This window comes from Rhagoletis pomonella, unplaced genomic scaffold (assembly GCF_013731165.1).
Source record: "Rhagoletis pomonella isolate Grant_MI unplaced genomic scaffold, Rhpom_1.0 Rhpom_scaffold_00003, whole genome shotgun sequence".
Classification (NCBI taxonomy): Eukaryota; Metazoa; Arthropoda; class Insecta; order Diptera; family Tephritidae; genus Rhagoletis; species Rhagoletis pomonella.
In genome coordinates, this window is record NW_023458557.1 from 91953184 (window position 1) to 91974069 (window position 20886).

The window sequence follows — 20886 nt, forward strand, 5'->3', positions numbered from 1 at the left end:
CCATCAAGAGTAAAATTTTAGATTAATTGCTTTTTTGACTTAGGAACAGCATGTAATGAACTCTTAGCAAAAATTTAAGTTCACTTTTCGGATTCTTGTGACCATGGATATTGATTCCTTAACACAGCAAGCAAGAATATATGTTTTTGTGATAAAAGAAGGGGGAAAAAAATTTAAAACGCCTTACTTTGGAAGGTGATTTGAAAGGTCAAGGTATATTTTTTATAGATCGAAATTATTTTTCCCAAATTCTCTATCTCAGGAGCTTTAAAATGCTTACTTTAATAGCTGTTGACACGAACAATTTTTAATTTACAGACTGTGTGGCGCAGGTGTCGAGATATTGGGAAAGAGATTGAGAGAAACATTTCGTTTTACATTAAAATTCGAATGGTGCTCTAATGTTTCTCGAAGGTTGAAGAACTATGTTAGAATTCGATTAGAGAATGATTAGAAAAACACTAGACATTAGAAACCAATTAGAATTCAACATTAGAATACGATTCGATATCTAACCCTTTTCTTGACATCGAAAACTAAGTCCTCTTCTTGTAGAGAATGCTAACATTCTACCGTATAGAAACATATTAGAATTCGAATCGGTTTCTATGAATCCTCTTACCTTAATGTTTGTTGGGTATATTACTTACATGAAAAGGAAAAACTCCACAAAAATTTTGCCCGATAGTTGGCGCAGGAGTCGAGATATTTGGAAAATGCGTATCTATGGTCCGATTTCTTTCATATTTAGAACATATCGACACCTGGGTGGGAGATCGACCTATCTCGGCAGCCAGTTTAAAAACGCCCTATCTCAGAAAACTTTTCAAGAACGCCCCATCTCAGAATCCGATGCAAAAACACCCATCTCAACAAGTTTTCAATGTATTTTGAGTTGAGATGAGGCGTTTTTCAATCAACTTCTGAAATAGGACGTTCTTCAACCAAATTCTGAGGTAGGACGTTTTTTAATTAAATTCTGAAATAGGGCGTTCTTGAAAAGTTCCCCGAGTTGGGGCGCTTCGATAAGGAAAAACAAAGAATTAGTTACACAAGACCTTAATTACCTTATCTACTTGGATTTGTTCTATCACAGCAGACCCGTAGCTAAACTTTGAGGAAATGCAATAAAAAAAAGCGCAGCAAAACTAAACATAAACAAAAAATGAGATTTACGCAGCAATCCAAACCAAAACAGATAGGTAGATGGGTGTAATAAGCATAGTGATAGTAAAAATATGCAATAAAAGTTTGCATGCACTCACGCCATCTTCAATTCAATCATACATCAGATGAAGTTGTATGCAACTAAACGCACAAAGAGAGAACGTTAGCTACATACATACATACATACATAGCAGCGAAGTTTTTGGCGAATGAATGGACCGAAAAATTTTGTGTACTCGCCCTTGGTGGAATGTGTAAAACAATCGATAAAGAAATTAAAAAAAATTTAGTCATTGACAAAAATAATGTTTTCATGACACCTGAGTGGTTATTCAGTAATGCGATGCGAAAACGATGGATTCGCATTCGCGCAAATAATAATTTTAAAATACGCCGACTTTAGCAGCAATTTGATAGTTTCCAGGTGCTTTTGTAAGATGAATAGTACGACACAAGTTTGAGGGCAGAATCAGTTTTAATTGGAAATTTGGCAAGGAATATACCGTACGTATATAAATGTACATATGTATGAATTTTGTGACAATGCTGCCACATTATATAAAATTATAACTATTGCAGAGCATTTGCAGTTAAGAGGAAAAAATATAAAAAGGGCAAACATACCAGGAATAATTCAACGGCATCGCGCTAGCCGAAAACAAAAAAAAACTATTGGAAGATCATAAAAATTAATTATTCCAACCAAATAATGACCTCGCGACTAGCAAGTCACCCCTTCAAACAAATTCCGAAACTGTGTCTACACAATGTTTATATCTATTATTATGCAAGTGAAAATGCGTAAGTAAATATCAGATGCTATTGAAGAGACACCTGACAAAACATCTGTCTTCCCGAATACGACAAAAAAAAAAACACGTTCTTTTTTTTGGCTGAACCTAAAATATGTATGTATGTACGTCGTACATAAGTATAGGCATACCATTTATTGAAGTGGTCACACAAAAATTAAAAAATGTTTCCGATAGAGGCACAGCCTATGCTAACAGAGCTATCGACCTCAAACCAGTCGCGCGTTCTACCTACATATGTACAAACATATATATGTATACTCCTCACTGACAGATGCAGAGCAGACATGCGCTAAATATAATGGCACTGAAGTCTACGCCAGCTTTTGCTAATACTATGTATGTGTATATGTACATCTGCTATAAACGTCAATAGCAGCCAACTGACGGCCACAGCAGCAATCAAAAAAGCAAGAATAAACTCACAAAGGTGATGAAGGCGTACAAATTGAAATTGCAAAAAAAATTCCATTTCAACGACCTTTCCATTATTATGAGGCAGCTAGTGCAAGTGAGTATCGCCAGCGAATCCCACAAGCATTTGGGCTCACGCGAGTATATCCAGCGCGTTTTCATCTTTCTGTAGTTATGAACTTACTTAGTAGATAGTACGCACATTAGGGTGGTCCAAAAAAAATCCATGTGGGAAAAAGTAAAGTCGGAATTTCCTCTAGGATTTGTTTCATATCGGAAAAGACTTTACTCTTGTTTTTTTTTTTTAATTGAAATATATATATATATTATATGAAAAAAAACAAGTTTTCGTAGAAATAGTATAGAATTCTTGAAAATCAATTTTTTTCGATCGAAAAACTTCGTTTCCCTTCAGGAGACTTCCAATAACAATACACAATTGTTTTTTAACCAATTTTATTATTATACTATTACATATTAACTATTTTTTATAGAACCCCCAAAAGCCTCAAAAAATGCAATTGGGAAATAATAATAATACTAATAGTAGCTAAAATGAAGAGCTCCATTTATTTTAAGTGGAGCATTTATTGACGTAGGGTGGTATTATCATTTTCTAAATTAATGTTTATAAAGAAGCGAATGAATTTGGCGAAACGAATGAATTTGGCGAACGCAACTAAAATATGCATTAAAAATTGTTCGCTTGTACCTGATTGTGCAAGCTCTTTGCATCGCGAAAACTCCTACTACCTTCTCTGCCCCTTAATTTGCTTCGCCAATCCGTTCGCTTCGCCAGTGATAATAACACCCGTAAAGTTGTTTTAACATTTTCCGCAATTTTAATATAAAAAGCGAATTTTATAAATTTAAGTGCTGAAAAAACCAAAATAAGGTGCATATATTTCGAATTCATTGATACGGCACTGATAACACTTATATAAACTAGACAATGAACTAAAAATACTTTACAAACTGTTAAAATCTGCAATTTCAGATACATATGTATGTATTTGAATTAACCATTTGTCGGAAAAATTTTCTGAAAACTTTAATTTCCTTCTCTCCTTAGTAAAGTAAAGCAAAATCCGCGCTTTCGGAAAAAGGGATTCCTCTAATTAATTTTTGAATTCTTTAACGTAAATCCAAGAGTTTATGGTGGAGTCTGTATTTTCCCGTGGATACAAAAGTATATTTTTATGCTGCATTTCGAAACTAGTAATTTTATCTACGTTTTGGCTTTCCTTTTCTACCGTGGCCGCCTTAGAGAAAATACACCGTCTGAGTTTATCGCAGCTCGAGTTAAAGCCTGATTATGGCAACATAACTGAATTTAACGGAACGTAGAACTTAGAGAATCAAAATGAAACAGATTTCGACGTGCCATAATCAGACCATTACTGCCCAGTATAGTTTGTGTGCTTCCGCGCACGTTGTAGAAACTAATCGACTTACTTGCCAATTTTCCATTTGCTTACGCTCGGAATGTAACTTTTCTAAATATTAATCGAAATAGAATTACATAAAGGTATCAAAAATAGTCTGAGATCACCAAAGCCAAATAAATTTTAGTCAACACTTGTACAATGAATATATATATATATTACCAAATACAACTAAACTTTCTGGAGCTAAAAGTGCTAGATAATTTTTAAAAGAGCTAAAAAAAGAGCTAGGAGATAAAGCCCAATTTTCGGAGCGAAATAGAAAAATAAAGAGCTAAATCTAGCGTCAAAATTGCAACACTGACTGGAAGTCTTCTGAAGAAAAACAAAGTTAAAATTCCAATTTTACTTTCTTTTTGGACCACCCTAAAGTACATACATAAATATATTCTCTTCTACATTAACCATTTTTACAGTCAGTTCACACGCTCTTTGCGCCCTGACTCGGTTTTATGTACGACGCAGACCAGGCCAATCGGTCGTTGTTTGTTGGCTGTGTTGAAAGGGAGGTCGGCGAACTAATTTCAAAAGGAAACAACAAATTATACGAGTATGGCATAATACTCGCTCGTTCGCTACGCCGTCGTCGTCGTTGGAGCTTTTTGTTCGCTATAGTTTTACTACGGCTTTGTTCTCCACATCGGTGCGCTCTAGTATTTAATTTCTGAGAAATCAGTATTGAATGAAATTTTTTATTCGTACGTCGGCGTATTTCGTATACCAGCAAATTATTTCACCCACCCATACACTGCCCCGGTACGCGCTGTGCTATGAAGCAAACACATCAGTAGGTAACATAAAATTTGCACGCGTACACATACTAATGCAGATAGCAAACCGACTAAATACGACAACATTTTTTTCTCATAAGACAACAGGCTTAGTAATCTGGGGAGAAAATAAGATAAACAAAAAAACTTTAACATAGAGAGGGCATTTACGCGAGAAAAATTAACAGATTATATTATTTTACAGCATAGCGTTGCCAACCGATGCTCATACATCTCTCGCGCAACAACGAGAGCAAACGTTACTATTTAATCGCCAGTACTGTGTGCCTGAGAAAAAAACCTTTCGCAGAACACTTTACATGATAGGTGTGACTGCTCATGCAACTGCTTTCTGAAATTTCTCAATTTTACAGCCTTTTCGAAATATATTGCATTGCCATATCTGACAGGCTCGATACAGGTCGCGAGCTATTAGGCGCCTGCGAACTATCGGTTGGACAACACTGGTCAACGTAGTTATTCCCCGAGAGTAGTATATTTGAATGATACGCATTCTGTTTATTATTTGCTATTTCGCCTGGTCTAATTTAAACATGTTCAAATCTACGGCCTGTGTGTACACGTCATAAATTTAGTTTTTCAAAAATAAACACAACTATTTACTACCAACGCTTTTTTTTTGCTCTTGCTTTTTGCATTGAAGAAGCGAGCAATAGGGGAGAAATCACAGGTTAATTTGGATTATAGTTCATCAAGGTCATTATCGGACACCAATGTCGAACAATTGCCAGTCTATGGCGCTTGATACGCGTTCAATATTATATATATTATTCAATAACTTTTCTGTACTGACGGCCAGAACGTAAAATAAAAATTTATTAAAATTGAGAGGAAGAGAAAGCTATCAGAAGTTATTAGTCGCGAAACTAGTAAAAAAAACTTGCCACGTATGCCAGTTTAACACTTTCTGATAAATAAGTTCAAAGATCAAATTATCAACATTGAATTTAAATTATTCATTCATATTTAAATTTCAACCCAACATCAAAAAATAAAAAACAAAGTTTTTTTGAAATAACGTTCGCCTCTCGTCAGGCAATGGCAAACATCAGGAGTGTATTTCTGCCATGAAAAACATCTCATAAAAATACAATCTCCGTTCCAAGTCGGCGGAAAACTGTAGGTCCCTCCCTTTTGTGTGACAGCATCTATGCGTGTATTACATTTGAGTTTGAAACATGGCTGCAAATTTTTTCATGCATTTTTTGTGAAAATATAGTTTATTCTATAACGTAAACCATATATGTATTTAAAAAGTTTCACACTAGCTAAAAATTACCGTTGATATTTGATATTTCTTTTTTGATGATGATTGATGAATATTATATTAGAAAAAGCTGTATGCTAACTTTTGACTCTGATTGTATATCAGGTCGTCAAGTGATCTTCATACTTTTTCCGCCAGATCAGCGTTGTTTACATTTCAGCTCTCACCATAAAATGCTTCGCAAGACCTACTTTGACAAATTCCTAGCCGGCCACCAAAAGGAACTAAACATGCAAGTGATGCAACATTTTTTGCCCCATTCATTCGAGTGCATACCAACCCCGACCTATGACAAACCACATTTCCGCTGTTCTTGCGTAGATGTGTGTATGAAAAATCAACCAACCGTGCTGAAAAGAAACAAAAAAAAAAAATAATAATAATTAGCAATACAAGCGATTGGCAACGCAGTGAAATCGGCAAGTGGAAAGGCTATTTCGCTCCACTCCATTGTAGGCTTCGTATTCACGCTCTCCGCTCTCTTACTCTGTAAATTCAAACTCTACTTTTATTTCTGCTTTATTTTTACTTTAATATTGGTATTCTCCACAACCACATATACCGGCTGATGGCATTCTTTTATGAGAAAACGTAAAATCGTAGCAATACAGAAAAGCCAACAACCGCTGCTGCGATACGACGTTAGCGCTGCGACCGACCAATCAACCGAAAGACCAACAAAAGTAGCAAACCGACGAAGAAATATATGAACACACAATATATAATAAGTAATATAAGTAGGCTCAAAGGCAGTTAACATAGTATGTATGTATGTACAGATGTACATATATAATAAGAGCAAACAACAAAAACTATATCACATACCAAAATACATACAGAAAAAATAACGAAGCGAAACCAGACGAAGTAACAGAGGCGCCGTATCGAAAAAATTAATATGTAGGCTTAATGAAAAAAGTTTTTTCGTAAAATGAAAAACTAAAAATTAGCGAGCATGTATTTCGCAAATTGATTTCTAACGATACCTTTGTGAATTGGTACTCTGGTAACAACAAAATTGTTAGTTGATTTGTATAGTTTCAATGGTAAATAAATAAATATGTCAGGTAATGGCCAATCATGCCAACCGTGTGTGAACAACCAACATCTCAGCAAGACAAGTCTTACCCTGGCATTCAGTAGTTCAGTCTCATCTCAAGTCACTAAATTTGAGACTAGCAATTAGTGACTTAGTAGGAGAGTCACCAGAAGTTCACCAAAAATGTGTGGTGAAAACAAACACAGACAGTCAACTGATAGCATTTATGTATGCCTTTTGTTCGTGCCGCTCCAAGAGTGGCAATGGCCGAGTGGTCAAAGCATTAGACTGCCGCTCGAGAGATCCGGGTTGGAGTCGTCCTCGGGTGCAGGGGAATTTTTTTTTATTTAATTCTTTTCTATTTTTTTTTATTTAGTTCTTTTTTTTATTTAATTATTTTTTATTGAAAACATTAGGATGGCTCAAATAAATAACGCTCTAAATTTTTTATTACCAAAACCAACTTTATTCCTTTCTTTGCTCCTTTAAACAGGATTCTCCTTAAAGTTAGCTGCGGTTTTTTCCCTTCTTCGTCATGTCCAACTTACACAGGGTTGTATTCATACATAAAATATTTCAAAGATATTAATTGCTTTTACATTATTCAGTTTTTTTTTAATTTTTTTTCATTTAGTTCTTTTTTTATTTATTTTTTTTTTTATTTAGTTCTTTCTCATTTTTTTTAAATCAGTTCTTTCTTTTCTTTTTTTAATTCTTTTTAATTTTTTTTTACAAAATCTTTAGGTTTAAATGTTTAAAAAATAAATTTTTTTTTTATGAATTTTTATGATAGTAATGGTTTATTTCATGATAAAAACATAGCAAGGTAGAACCTTTCTCTCAATTTGTCTGCTTTTGCTTAAGGTTATATTTTTTCTCTTTTTTCTGTCTAGATCCCTACCTCTACCCCTGTTCGTTTTATTAACATTCATGTTATTCTGTTTTTCCATTATATTCATTTTTATCTTTATACTCTATCGATAACTAAATCGATAATAACGTCCAACAAAATATCGATAACAAAAATTTCATCAGCAACATCGATAATACCATTCGTAACAAAATCGATAACAATATCGATAACATAATCGATAAAAAAATACAAAATAGTTAAAAATATCGATTACAAAAACGATATAAAATCGATAAAAATATCAATAACAAAATCGATATCAAAACCGATAAAAATATGGATTATTTTATCGATAAGTCTCGAGAGTCCCGCAAATTTCTAAAATCCCAAAATAGTTCCCAGATTGAGTCTATGTGTCTCTCTCTATATCTTTTCCTCTTCAATCACCTTTATTTTAATCTTTCTTCCCCTATCTTCGTCTTTACTTTTATCGGTATCCTCATCCTCAACCTCATCTTTGTTTTTACTTTAATGTTTATAATTTTCTTCATCTACATATTACCCTTCACCTTTGCCCTTATATATATAAGTAAAGTGTTTAAATTTACCTTGGTCTTCATTTTTGCCTTTATCTTTACGCATCTTTGGTTTTGTATTTATGTTTACCTTTGCCTTTATCCTTTTCTTTATCTATGTACGTACTCACCTTTACTTTCATTCTTGTATTGGTATTTTTCAAGTTTTATTCTTTAACCTTTTACTAGCATTTTTTTGTTAAATTAATACCAGTACCAGGTTGGCCGAGCTTTGCCCGGAGTGCATATACTTTTTAATGTTTTCAAGATTTGGATAGCTTTAAAAAAATATTTTGGAATTGAAAAAAAAAATGGATTTCGATATCTAGTAAGTAAATTTCTCACTCTAAAATTTAGGTGGCAACCTCATTGCGAAATACGTTGGAATCCATAGTACAAGTCTTAAGCGTATACATATGTATGTACTGTGTATACATAAAATAAATGCTGATTGAAATTAACAAAATAGAAATTTGTATTACATAGAAACGTGGCAACCCTGCTTGAAAATATTTTCCGACCAAAGTTCTCAACAATACCTTTCATTTGATATCCATATTGCGATGTCTTAGATAAATTGTGAAGAATCGAAAATAAGTGGCAACCTTACACTATTATCCTAAGGGATAACATTTTGTATATAGGGAAAGCATTGTTTAAGAAACTTCTCTTGGTACCCATGAATAGTAATATTTTACCTTTTTTTTAAACAAAATTTTAAATAAACTTGCGATTCCAAATAGGTGGAAACCCTCTTAAAAATATTTTTGAATTAGGGATCTTTAAAATACCTTCCATTTAATACCCATATTGATTTTTTAATTAATTGTAACTAATTTCGAATAGGTGGCAACCTTATACGAGTCTTCTCGGAGATTATGCCTATACAGATTATCTTAAAATCCAAAACATTATCTGTGTACAAAATTTCATCAAAATCGTTAGAGCCGTTTCCGAGAACCCTATGGATATATATACATATATATATATATACAAAGAATTGCTCGTTTAATGTAATAAGATACACTCAAGAAGCACTTGTTTCAGCCCCAATAAATTCCGTTGCATCGTTTCCGTTGTATCATTTTATTAGAAATTTGTTGTTAAATTAATACCATACACTCAAGAAGCACTTGTTTCAGCCCCAATAATTTCCGTTGCATCGTTTCCGTTGCATCATTTCCGTTGCACCATTTCCGTGTGCAATTTCCTTTGAATTTGCCAATTTACTCCCAACCAACCAACCGCCGCTAAAGAAGTTTCACTTCAAAAAACTTAGCCGTTGACGTATGCATGATGCAGAAGGTGGGCGAATTTTCCGAGCATTTTTAATTTAAGGTGAGGAGGCACACAGAAAATATGTAGATAAACATGTAGTTTCTACTTCTGTTTGCTGTGCCTCAGCTTCTAATGCTACACAAACTAGCTAGGTATAAATTTTTGTTTTGTTTTTACACAAATAGCAGATGTGAAAAAAGCGAATATGTATGTATATACGGCGAAACAATCATCAGCTAAGCAGACGCGAAATCGTAAACAGAGTCGTGAGAGTCGAATTGAGAAATAGAGAATGTGTGGAGAAGTAACCAACTAACTAAATGTGAACTAGTTACTCCCGTCTGCTTTTAGCCTTGCCAATTAGAGAAATTCCGGAATGCCTTTTATGGTTAATACACAGTCATTCGTCAACACCTGTCTTGTGTTAAAAAAGTACCAGGAATTTCTTATTTTAGCTAACTGCGATCGGCATTGTTTTGAAGAGTGAAGCACAATTCACCGGAAGAGCTTGCGGCATCCTAAGAGGTGGGCTAGGGCAGGTAGTTATAATCTTTCTATCTAATCCATCCGAGAGAAACTATAGGAATGAGATCGGAGCACTTGGGTCGCTATTCAACGGCAGTAGGGAAATAAGTATTTTTATTCCAATTTTTCCATTCAAGACAGCTGCCATGAGACGATAGCCTTATTTCTGGATTTGCGAGACGCTGATTCCCTTTTCTTGCAATAATTCTCAGGTCTGAAAACTTCTGTTAATCGGCAAACTTTCTTGGACAATTTTTTGTAGTTAATTTGTAGATCCGATCATTGGATCTGAAGAAATGAACAGTACTCTTAAATTTTTATATGAGAATCGAAGTCGATTTTATCTTTTGCTTAAAATTACATGTTTTTTAAACACTATCCAGTAAAAACTGGTAACAATTTTAGTGGATAGCGTTTTCGTACGCCAAAACTTTAAGGTTTTAGTGGATTTTTGCTCGATTAATTTTTAGTGTGACTATTTGCCAGCAAGAAAAACAGCTGCGAGCATGATGATGGGTGCAATTCACACTAATTAAAGAATTGTTTAAGGGGCTTTTATAGTGGAAATTGACAAAATAAGCATATTTAATGTATTAACAGGGGTAATATGAGACGGTACATATCAAAACTGTGTAAGTTCAGACGAAATTTTTCCAGATTTTTGAAGCAATACACACAGGCCTAACAAATAAATAGTTTAAACTAATGCAATTTGACTAATTATCGATTTATTCAATGATACCGATCGTAAACACAAGCACGTCGTGTATGACTTTTTGGGAATTAATTTCAAAGTATAAAAATGTTTGAATTGAATATGATATGACATTTTAAATAAAATGTGTTTATTTAGCGAATGAAGTAAAAGGGTCTTTAAATTCCTAATTTGAGTTCTATGAACAATCTTGGTTGAGTGACGGCCCTTGCCCGAATTAGTTCATTCTACCCGGACTGTACTGTACTAAAAGACCTGATCCCTAAACAAATAATTTCAACCGATTACCTGAAGAATGAGTTTCTTGAATTTTTCTTGAGACGGAGCTCTTCGTACTTGGATTTTATTTCAGTTTTTGTTCAAAATGGTAGGATGTACCTATGTATGTAGTATGTTATAACCGGTGGACCGATGGTTGGCAAGTGCACGAGTTTTCTGACATACATATGTACGTACATTTTACATGGTTAGATAAATTCAGTGAAGAGCATTGCCGTACAGACGATTGGAATGTTAATACATACTGATATTAGTTGTTTGTATGGGTGAATCTATACAGGAAACTTAGGACACGAGGAAAACGACCAAAGGTTTACGATTAAAGAAAAATGTATATGTGAAAGTTTTTAAAACAACTTACATTTTCTTGCTTGACGAATGATCACTGCTGCTTTGTTGGAGACAATTTTCACTTCCACGCGCTATTTGGCAAGGTCGATCGGCACTTTCTCTGACGCTTCAGTAAAAGTTTTTTTTTGCTTTTCTCCTTCAACTTGGTACAAATAGGAAGCTGTTAATTGTACAATGCAAAAAATTTCCATTTGATCCGAAGGGTGCACTCGCTAGGGTATTGTTAGTTACTAACACACAACCGAGCACTTTTCCTGTGTGTACACATAACAAAATGCGTTGCGATTTTTCTTTCTTCGTGGGCTTTGTTAAAGTTTCCTTAATATGTAGTTTATTTTGCACAGCACATACGACTTTTTCTACAATAGTTTTTTTTTTTCTTTTGGTACACAATTCGCTAATGCAGTGTCAAGTCAATGTTTTTATAACTTTGCAATTTTTTAATAGTTTACACAATTTATTCTATTTCGATTCGATGTCAAACAGACTCCCTCACTTTTTTGTTGGTTTTGTTTGTGCTGTATACTAGTGGCAATGAGCCAATAGTCGGCAGTGCACGCAGTACCTCTACAGATTTTTTTCTTCAACCAGCAAGCAGGGAAGTTCCCACTCCATCAAAATGAAGCCAGTGTTTTTTTTTACCAGCGACCAAGCGCAGCAGCATACAAGTACGTCCAGCTAAATCGAATGTTCGAAGCAAACAACTAACGAGCACCGCTAAAAACTGAACACAGCCCCAACAATGCTAAATGGAAAGACGACGCGGTCCGACATACGTCGACAGTGACGAACGCTGCAAATACTCATTCTACGTGTGGAGATTCTCTCTGCGCTTCAAAACTGAGAGAGGAATGTAGACGAGCAGCAGCGAAGAGGGGAAATGTGTAAGCATAACAGCGCAAAAGAAATACAAGTACGACGATGAAGACTGTCACTGTAGGTTGTGTGTATACGTATGCATCGCTACCCAGTAGGTCGCCAGGTAGTGCAAATTATTAATACTTTCCACCTAACTTTGCAACTGCGAAGCAAAAGGCACGCATTGATTTATCGGCCAACCAGTTGACCAATCTACTTAAAGAAATTCTTTACAAACGCACCAACCAGTTGGCCGATTTAATTTGAGTAAGAGCTTTTGAACTGTGAACAACACAACAGTACCGGTAAACTTTTAAGCTATGCTAGGAATGCTTTCCATTTTTATGTATGTATTTGTTATTGCTACCGCGCAAGTTTTCTCAAATTATATGCATTTTCACTAGCGAAACTAACCGTAAAAAACACATGTTAACGTTAATGCGCCTTTAAAGGTGAAGGTAAGTGAAATCGCGTTTTAGGTTGCCAACTTGTCTACACACAGAGCAACAAGTTGACCAATCCGCCTCAAAAATCAAAAATTTTCGATTTTTCTCCATCCTGACGAACAACTTGACGAAGGTTTCTAGCGGTTGGCCAACTGGTTGGCCGAAAAATCAATGCGTGTGTAGGGCCTTCAACAACGTCCATAACTATTCCCCATGACCAACGCACAGCGATGGACGCCTTCGCATGAATGAGCCTCGACACACCAATCTTTTCAGACCGTCTGACCTGACCAATATGTGAAAATATCAGAGACTGAAAATAAAAGTTGTTTTAAAATTTTTGATATCAAAAAGGCATAAGGGGTATTCTCTGAGTCTTGCACAGCCCTTGCACGGTGCACGGATTGCAAGGTTTGCAAAGCTGTCCCATACGAAAACCAGTTTTTACCGTGCAATCCGTGCAATCTGTGCACCATGCAAGGGTTTGCAAGACTCAGAGAATACCCCTATAGTGAAAAAATTATGCTATAGCTTTTTTAAAGCTACCATTAGACTCGTCTCTCATTGTAGATTCTGATTTCTCCATGACTTTTAAAAATATGACTTTTATCATTTTGAGCAAATAATACCGATTATTTCTGCTTTTTATTTTTTTAAGGCAAAAATAAAAGTTAAAATTTGACTTTTATTTTTTTGAGCAGAAAATAATCGGTAATTGTTGACTTTTATTTTTCAGGCAAAAATAAAAGTCAAAGTTAACAAGTAAGAAAGTCTAAGTTCGGGTGGAGCCGAACATTAAATACCCGGCGCAAGTATTAAATATATGTTTTTTCACCTTTCCGAAAGCTACCGCTAGATGGTAAGCCGGGGTGTATCAATTTTGAGTAAATTAGCGTCCTTAAATTTCGAAATATTGCAGTTTCAAGCATTTCTGAAATTTACCGTTATATGAAAAGCGGCCGTAATTTTAGTCCGATATCAATAATTTTCAAAATTTTTTTTTATGTGGCAAGCACAATATAAATACCGAGTTTGGTACAAATTGGTAGAACGATATACATATATGTGATCATAAGTGGGCGGTGCCACGCCCATTTTCCAAAATTTTACCATAAACGTATTTCTTGGTAAAGAATTGTTTGCAATCATCAATTTTGAATAAATTAGCTTTAATATTTACTGATTTATCGAAGATTTTGTATTGTATTTTGTATTTTGTATGCTGTACCAAGGCCAAACACTGTGCCAAGTTTGAAAGAAATTGGTGCAGCGGTTACCAAGATATACACATGTAACCATAAGTGGGCGTGGCTACATTACATTAGTTGCGTTCGATAACAAAATTTGCCAACACCAGCCAACAATCAAAATCACGAGAGTAAGCGAAAATTCTCTCCCAAAGAGATGAAAAAGCAAAAAATTAAACGAACAGGAAATTAGCCATTACTTGCAAAAACCGGAAGAAGAAGACACACCAGCTGACTTTGTTTATGTTTTATTTGTAAACAAACTGAAATTCATGTTGCCTCCATGGAAGAAAAAAGGAAAGTGAACGTTCAATGTACGCCAGGAACATTTCTAGAAGTAAAAACTAGTTGGCACTATCATAAAGTCACATAGCAGGCAGCCAAAAAGCATATAAACACCAAAACTCGGAAAATGCAATTTTGTTTGTTTACAAAAATTGCAACCATATGTTTTGTGATCATATGTTTTCGTGTTGGATAATTTTTGCTGACTAAAATTTTGCCAGTACAAAATGAACGCTTCTCTTTTGCGTCAAAATGAACGCTTGCTCTCTCCAATTTTTGTGTGTTGGATAATGTTTTGTCGTTATCGAACGCCATCCAGTAAAAATTTGGAAAAACTATTACAAATTTTTTACTTGTCGAACGCACCTATTTTCTAAAGAGCCAAAAAACTAAAGATCTACTTTGATAAGATTTGTTGAAAACAATCGACATGCACCAGCTCTGAAAGTATCCAACACGTGTAGCGATGCTGGTAACAGAGGAAGGGGAAGGCCTCCTCTGCGTTGGAAATACCAGGTGGAGCCTTTTCCTTGGCTTCACTTGGCAATTCCATTTGGCGTCAATTGGCGCCGAAGAGAATCGGCTAACGTGCCAATAAATAAGAAGGATCGACATGTATTTCATCTTACATATACGTACGTACATACTAAAATAATAAGCTCAATCTTATTGGTCCAAAAAATTACAGGATACGAACGATTTACCAACAACTCTTGTTTTTATAGAAGACACACCATTCAAAAATATACACAGATACATAGATAACAGCTGGTTTGAAGCTTGGATTAACCTTCTCGGTGCGATGAAGACGATCGCTGCCACGAGGACTATTGCCCTTCTAGTAATAATAATAGATTGGCGCTTAAGCTGGGATCACACGATTTGTACATTTGGCTAAAAATTTGTCAAATTCATAGACAAATCATGTGAAGCTAAATTACATTTGTCATTTATGAGAAAAGCCAAATATTTGCCTTCTTGTGGCAAATGAAAAACAACCCTGGTGGCCAAATCGTGTGAACGCAATGCTGCTACATAAGCCAAATAAAAATTACGCAAATGACCAAATATCTGATTTGCCACTTGATGACAAATGCCAGTGACAAATATACAAATATTGTTGAGCGGTATTGCCATTTCGTGCTTGTGAACCCTTGTATTTTCCAATTTTGGTAAAATTTTAATATTTAATATAATATTCGTATCCGAAAACTACCGAAAAATATCACGTTATTTGAAAACAACAATTTTAAAATATTTGCTCAAACTGAACATTTGAAAACGTATTATACGTATTCGACAGTATCTGAGTGTGCAGAGAAGCATGCGACTATTTGTAAGCTTTCATGAGGTCCCAGGTTCTTATGCCGGCAGACGAACATATTAAAAGTATAATTAATTTCTGAGTATAATTAACTTTGAAAAAGTATATTTGAAGTTCAGAATGAAAAATTTCAGAAAACCAGTATTCGTTTCACAACCCTTCGTGGCACTTTACTATTCACCTTTCTTTCAGTTTTCGGAACTCTTTCCGAAGTTTTTACTGGATATACACATATACATACATGCATATCGTCGTATAAAGTACAAACCCGCGTAATTTGCTTACAGAAGCTGTTGGCTCAATCCTTATCCATTCGTCCTGAAATATACATGCGATTGCTTTATAAAAAAGAGAACCATTTTGAAATATGAGTGTTTTTACTATCTAGATAATAATTTATGCAACCTCACATAGGCGGCTTTGCATTTTGTTGATACGCGGTTTTGTACTTTAAACGACGATATACAATCTGTATTTTAAGACGATCTTAATTACACTATGTGACAAAAAAAAATGTATATAGTTTTTTTCGAGGTTCATACTTGTTGTAGGTCTATCTAAGCAGTAAAATCTGCATACTCAAAATTTTAAATACACCTTCAAAATCTGGGCTTAAGGTCAAAAACCGCGTTTTTCAAAGGGTGACGCACAGGTATACTTGCTTACTTAAAAAAAATTTGTGTGGTAGAACCTAAAAAAATTTGATAGATTTCAAAAAAATGTGGTAGATCTCAGGTTTTGGATCAAACTTTGTACAAAAAATAAAAAAAAATCTGCAAGGTTTCTCCTAAATTGCAAACATTTTAATCAGAATCTAAAACAAAATTAATTTTAGTATAATAAAGTGCATGATTGAAGTTGATAAAAATTGCGTTGGTTATGGCAATTTTTTTCCTTGACAGTTTCCTTCCAGCTTTTTTTTATCACATCACGATGTAGCGAACAAACGTGGCTCGTTCCAGAAATGCTACTTGGGATTTGCCGATTTTGACAATTCTCAAGTAAAAGTAAACAACGCTTTAGAAATTTGAGATGCACTGAAATTTGCTAATGCTTTCACAAAAATCGTCGGTTTTTATCATTTTCGCTATTAATTCCTTTTATAAATCATATATTTTGCAATTTAACACAATAAAACCATGTTTGATGTCGTAAAATTGAATATTGAGAAAATTTACTATTTTACAGTTTATTTTGTCCTCCCATTCTGCCTGTTGTTAGTGTTTAGTGTTGGACAATTTTTGCTCTTAAAATTAAGAAAATTATGTTGAGCAAAAATAAAACTACTCAAAAACGCCAATATGTGGTAGATTTCAGACCTTGTGTGGTAGGTGTGCTCAAAAAAGTGGCAGATCTACAACAATGTGGTAGAAGTCCGATCACTGAAAGGAATCTTACAGAGTATATCGATGGCTGAGTGGAAGATCGACCTATCTCGGCAACCAGTTCGAAAACGCCCTATCTCAGAAAATTTTTTAACAACGCTCTATCTCAGAAAACTTTTCAAGAACGCCCTACTTCAGGATTTCATTGAAAAACGCCCTATCTCAGCTGCCAATTCAAAAACGCCCTATATCGGCTTATTTTCAATGTATTTTCGTTTGAGATAGGGCGTTTTTCGAAATGAATTCTGTGATAGGGCGTTATTCAACCAAATTCCGAAATAGGGCGTTTTTCAATCAAACTTTGAAGTAGGGCGTTCTTGAAAAACTTTCAGAGACAGGGCTTTTTGAACTGGCTTCCGAGATAGGTCGATCTTCCACTCAGCCATCGATATGCAAAATTTAAATTTTTAACATTTTTCATTTTAAATTACGACTTGTCTGACTATTTTGTTAACTAGTATACATACATAGGGTGCCCATTCTGAAGACAAATTAACCATTTATAAATGGTTGTAAACAACGAAATGTTTTCTCTTAAATGGCATATGTAAGTATTTTTCATCGGGCAAACAGAAATAAAGTTACGAGCAAATATATGCTTCAACCTATGAAAAACGCGTTTTTTACCTTCAGCCCAGATTTTGAGAGTGTATTCAAAATTCTGAGTACCTGTGCGTACATATTATTTTTGTTTATTTCACTTCAAATCTCACAAAATCATAGATGCAAAAGTATGGTTGACACTGGATCAGCTGTTTAAGAATGTATTTATGACCAAATAGTCAAATCGTGTGAATGAATGTGGACAATATTTGTCACTTTACTGCTGTGCGCAAATGTGTGCCAAATCATTTGGATCTTTGGCAGCCAAATCGTCTGATCGCAAAACAAATCATTTGTACATCGCTATCCAAATGCGCAAATGTGGACAAATCTAAATTTGGCATTTTGTGTACAAATGTACAAATCGTGTGATCCCTGCTTTACACATATGTTAGTGTTTGGCCGAGCTTCTCGTCCGATTTGTGGTGTGCGCCTTGAGATTGTCACACAAAGGGGAGGGACCTACAGTTTTACACCGACTCCGAACGGCGATTGTAGTTTTATGAGAAGCTGTTTTTCATGGCAGAAATACACTCGGAGGTTTGCCATTGCCTGCCGAGGGACGACCGCTGTTAAGAAAAAACATTTCTTCTAAAATTTTTTGCGATGTTGCTTTGACCAGGGCTTGAAGCTAGGTGCCTTCTAATTAAAGCAAAAACTGCAACCACCGGCAATCATTGTAAACTCTAGATGTACAAAATAAGAATACCCAAGAACAAAGTGTAAGCTCTTCCTATGTAAATTTTGTTTGTGTGGCGGTGTGGCTCAAATTGAAAAGCTTCTTGCTTAGTACCCATGGAAGGCCTTCCAGAAGGGCTTTTATGGGACGTACTTCAGAAGGCCTTTTTGGAGGAGTTCTTTTAAAGTTGCTTCTTTAATTTATAAAAATCATACATCTTTGAAGTATGTATTTGCTTAAGGTTTATATCAAATATGTGTTATTGCAACTTAAAATGTTTATTAAAATTCATTTGCAATGCTAAATAATATAAATTTATGCATTCGCGTAAATGGATAAGCCCTTCTAGCAAGCATGCAAGGAAGCACTTTTTCCGCCCTTCTTGGGTAGGCCTCTTAGAATAGTTTTATTTAACAAGGCCTACCTAAATTATCTTCTGGGTCTAGGTCTACTGTTTTGGATATTTTTCTTCGGTTTATTATATTTTTTATGAAAGTATGGCTCGTTGTTGTTGTAGTGGTGTAGTGGTAAGCAGTGCGCGCTTTCACACATCAGCACCTGGGTTCAAGCCCAGGTCAAAGCAACATCCCAAAAAGTATAGAAAACGGTTTTTTCTTAACAGCGGTCGTCCCTCGGCAGGCAATGGCAAACCTCCGAGTGTATTTCTGCCATGAAAAACAGCTTCTCATAAAAATACAATCGCCGTTCGGAGTCGGCGTAAAACTGTAGGTCCCTCCGCTTTGTGTGACAACATCAAGGCGCACGCCACAAGTCGGAGGAGAAGCTCGGCCAAACACTAACATATGTGTAAGCGCCAAACTATTATTATTATTATTATGGCTCGTTATCTAACAAAAACCATGTAAGACCGTATTTCGAACCTTGTATATAATTTTATGAAAATTCGATAAGTTTCAACAAAATTGAATAAAATTTTCAAAATTTTCAATAACAAATTTTAGTTTGCAGTTTTATGCCTATCACATTTTATTATAATAAAGTGCATGTTTGAAGTAGCGACAAATTTCCGTCGATTCTTGGCCACTTTTTTGTTGTAGTTCGACAAATTTTTTATATGGAGAAAATGAGCAAACCTTCAACCAAGAAAATTAACCAAAATCTATGGTAAGTCCTAGCTAGTTCAAACTTGCACTTTATTAAACTAAAATTGGTCTAAAAAACAGAAAACTCAAAATATTTCTAAGAAATCTAATTAAAAAGATCAAAATTTTCATGAAACTTGGTATAATATAAAAACTTGACTTAACACTGCCAATCTGATAAACATATATTCTAGTATAATAAAGTGCAAGTTTGAATTACTAAATAAATTCCCGTTGATTTTTTATATATATTTATTTTTTTTTTGCTGATAGTGATTAATATGTAGCATTACGTCGGTGCAATGACCTTTTTAAGATCCTTCTTTCTCATGTTACTGAAACAAATATTTTTTGTAGATAGGCTGCTCTGTGCGACAGTGTGCGAAATAGAAGTTTTAGGGCCATACAGCCAGGGAGTAACTTAACTTCAAAAAAATTAAATTCAAGCTTCTAGAAGAAACTTCGATTGAGCTGAGTGAATTCGCTTTTTGCAATGCAAATTATTTACAAATTCGTATGCGCTGTAAATGTAACGAAAAACTTGGAAGGGATGCAGTTAGTCAGTCATTGCACTGCCTCAAAACCCAATTTTCTTTTTATCAATTAAAAATAGGTACTATTTCAATACGACACTCGGACACGCTCGTAGCAACTGTTACAGCGGCAGGAAGTGGAACGGACGATGTAAAGCGTAGCCTGCATACACTCAATGATGATCTATTTAGCATATAGCCTTGGATAGGCGAGCGGGTGGGTGAGCGTATGAAGCGGCAGCGCCTGCATTGGATGCAATAATGAATGAATTGAACTGACTGCATCACTCTTATAGATGTTATATATAGTACATATGTTTATATGTACTTACGATGCTTGTAAAAATGCCTATACAGTATGTATGTATGTATATGCACATACATATATGCGAAAGGAGGCAGTATGCAGTGAGAAAACTATAAGCTCTCGTACGAGATGCAATGGTGGAAAGTTCAATTTCAGTACGGTGCGGAGGTGTTGGATGCAATACCATATATACATATGTATATGTACTATACCAATTTGTATGGTTGCATTCGTAGTGCCTATGCAAATACATACGTATGTATGAATTGATTGCGAATGCTTATATGTAAATGTTTCGTGGAATGCGTAAATACTTAGCATTTTTACTCGCAAGCTGATGAGGGCACAAATGTGTCCACAAGTGAAGAAGATGTGCAAGCGGGCACACCGTCTGTCTGAAATTTTTACTGATAAACGGAAGTGCCACTTATGGGTAGTTCCCTCCCCGCTACCGCCAACACCCCAACGAATACAGTTGCCGACAATATGACGTTGAACAAGTAAATATGTATGTATGTATATGCATCTGCACGCTAAAGTTCATTTGTACTTTAAAGTTGCATTTTTGCATTTAGGGCGCGTCTGCGGTGAATTTACAAGTACAT

The 20886-nt window shown here is 35.0% G+C and overlaps 1 protein-coding gene across 3 annotated transcripts in view; it reads right to left on the reverse strand.

The window, feature by feature from the left end:
* LOC118735786 (DNA-binding protein RFXANK-like) overlaps positions 1-20886 on the reverse strand; it is a 54571-nt gene that overhangs the window by 23436 nt on the left and 10249 nt on the right. Inside the window, exon 4 of one of the 3 annotated variants that reach the window (XM_036465748.1) lies at positions 5886-6246. The exons of the other annotated variants lie outside the window; for them this stretch is intronic. The gene's annotated coding sequence lies outside the window, so the exon portion shown is untranslated. Of the gene's footprint in view, positions 1-5885; positions 6247-20886 lie in introns of those variants that run through there. 3 annotated transcript variants of the gene reach the window in all.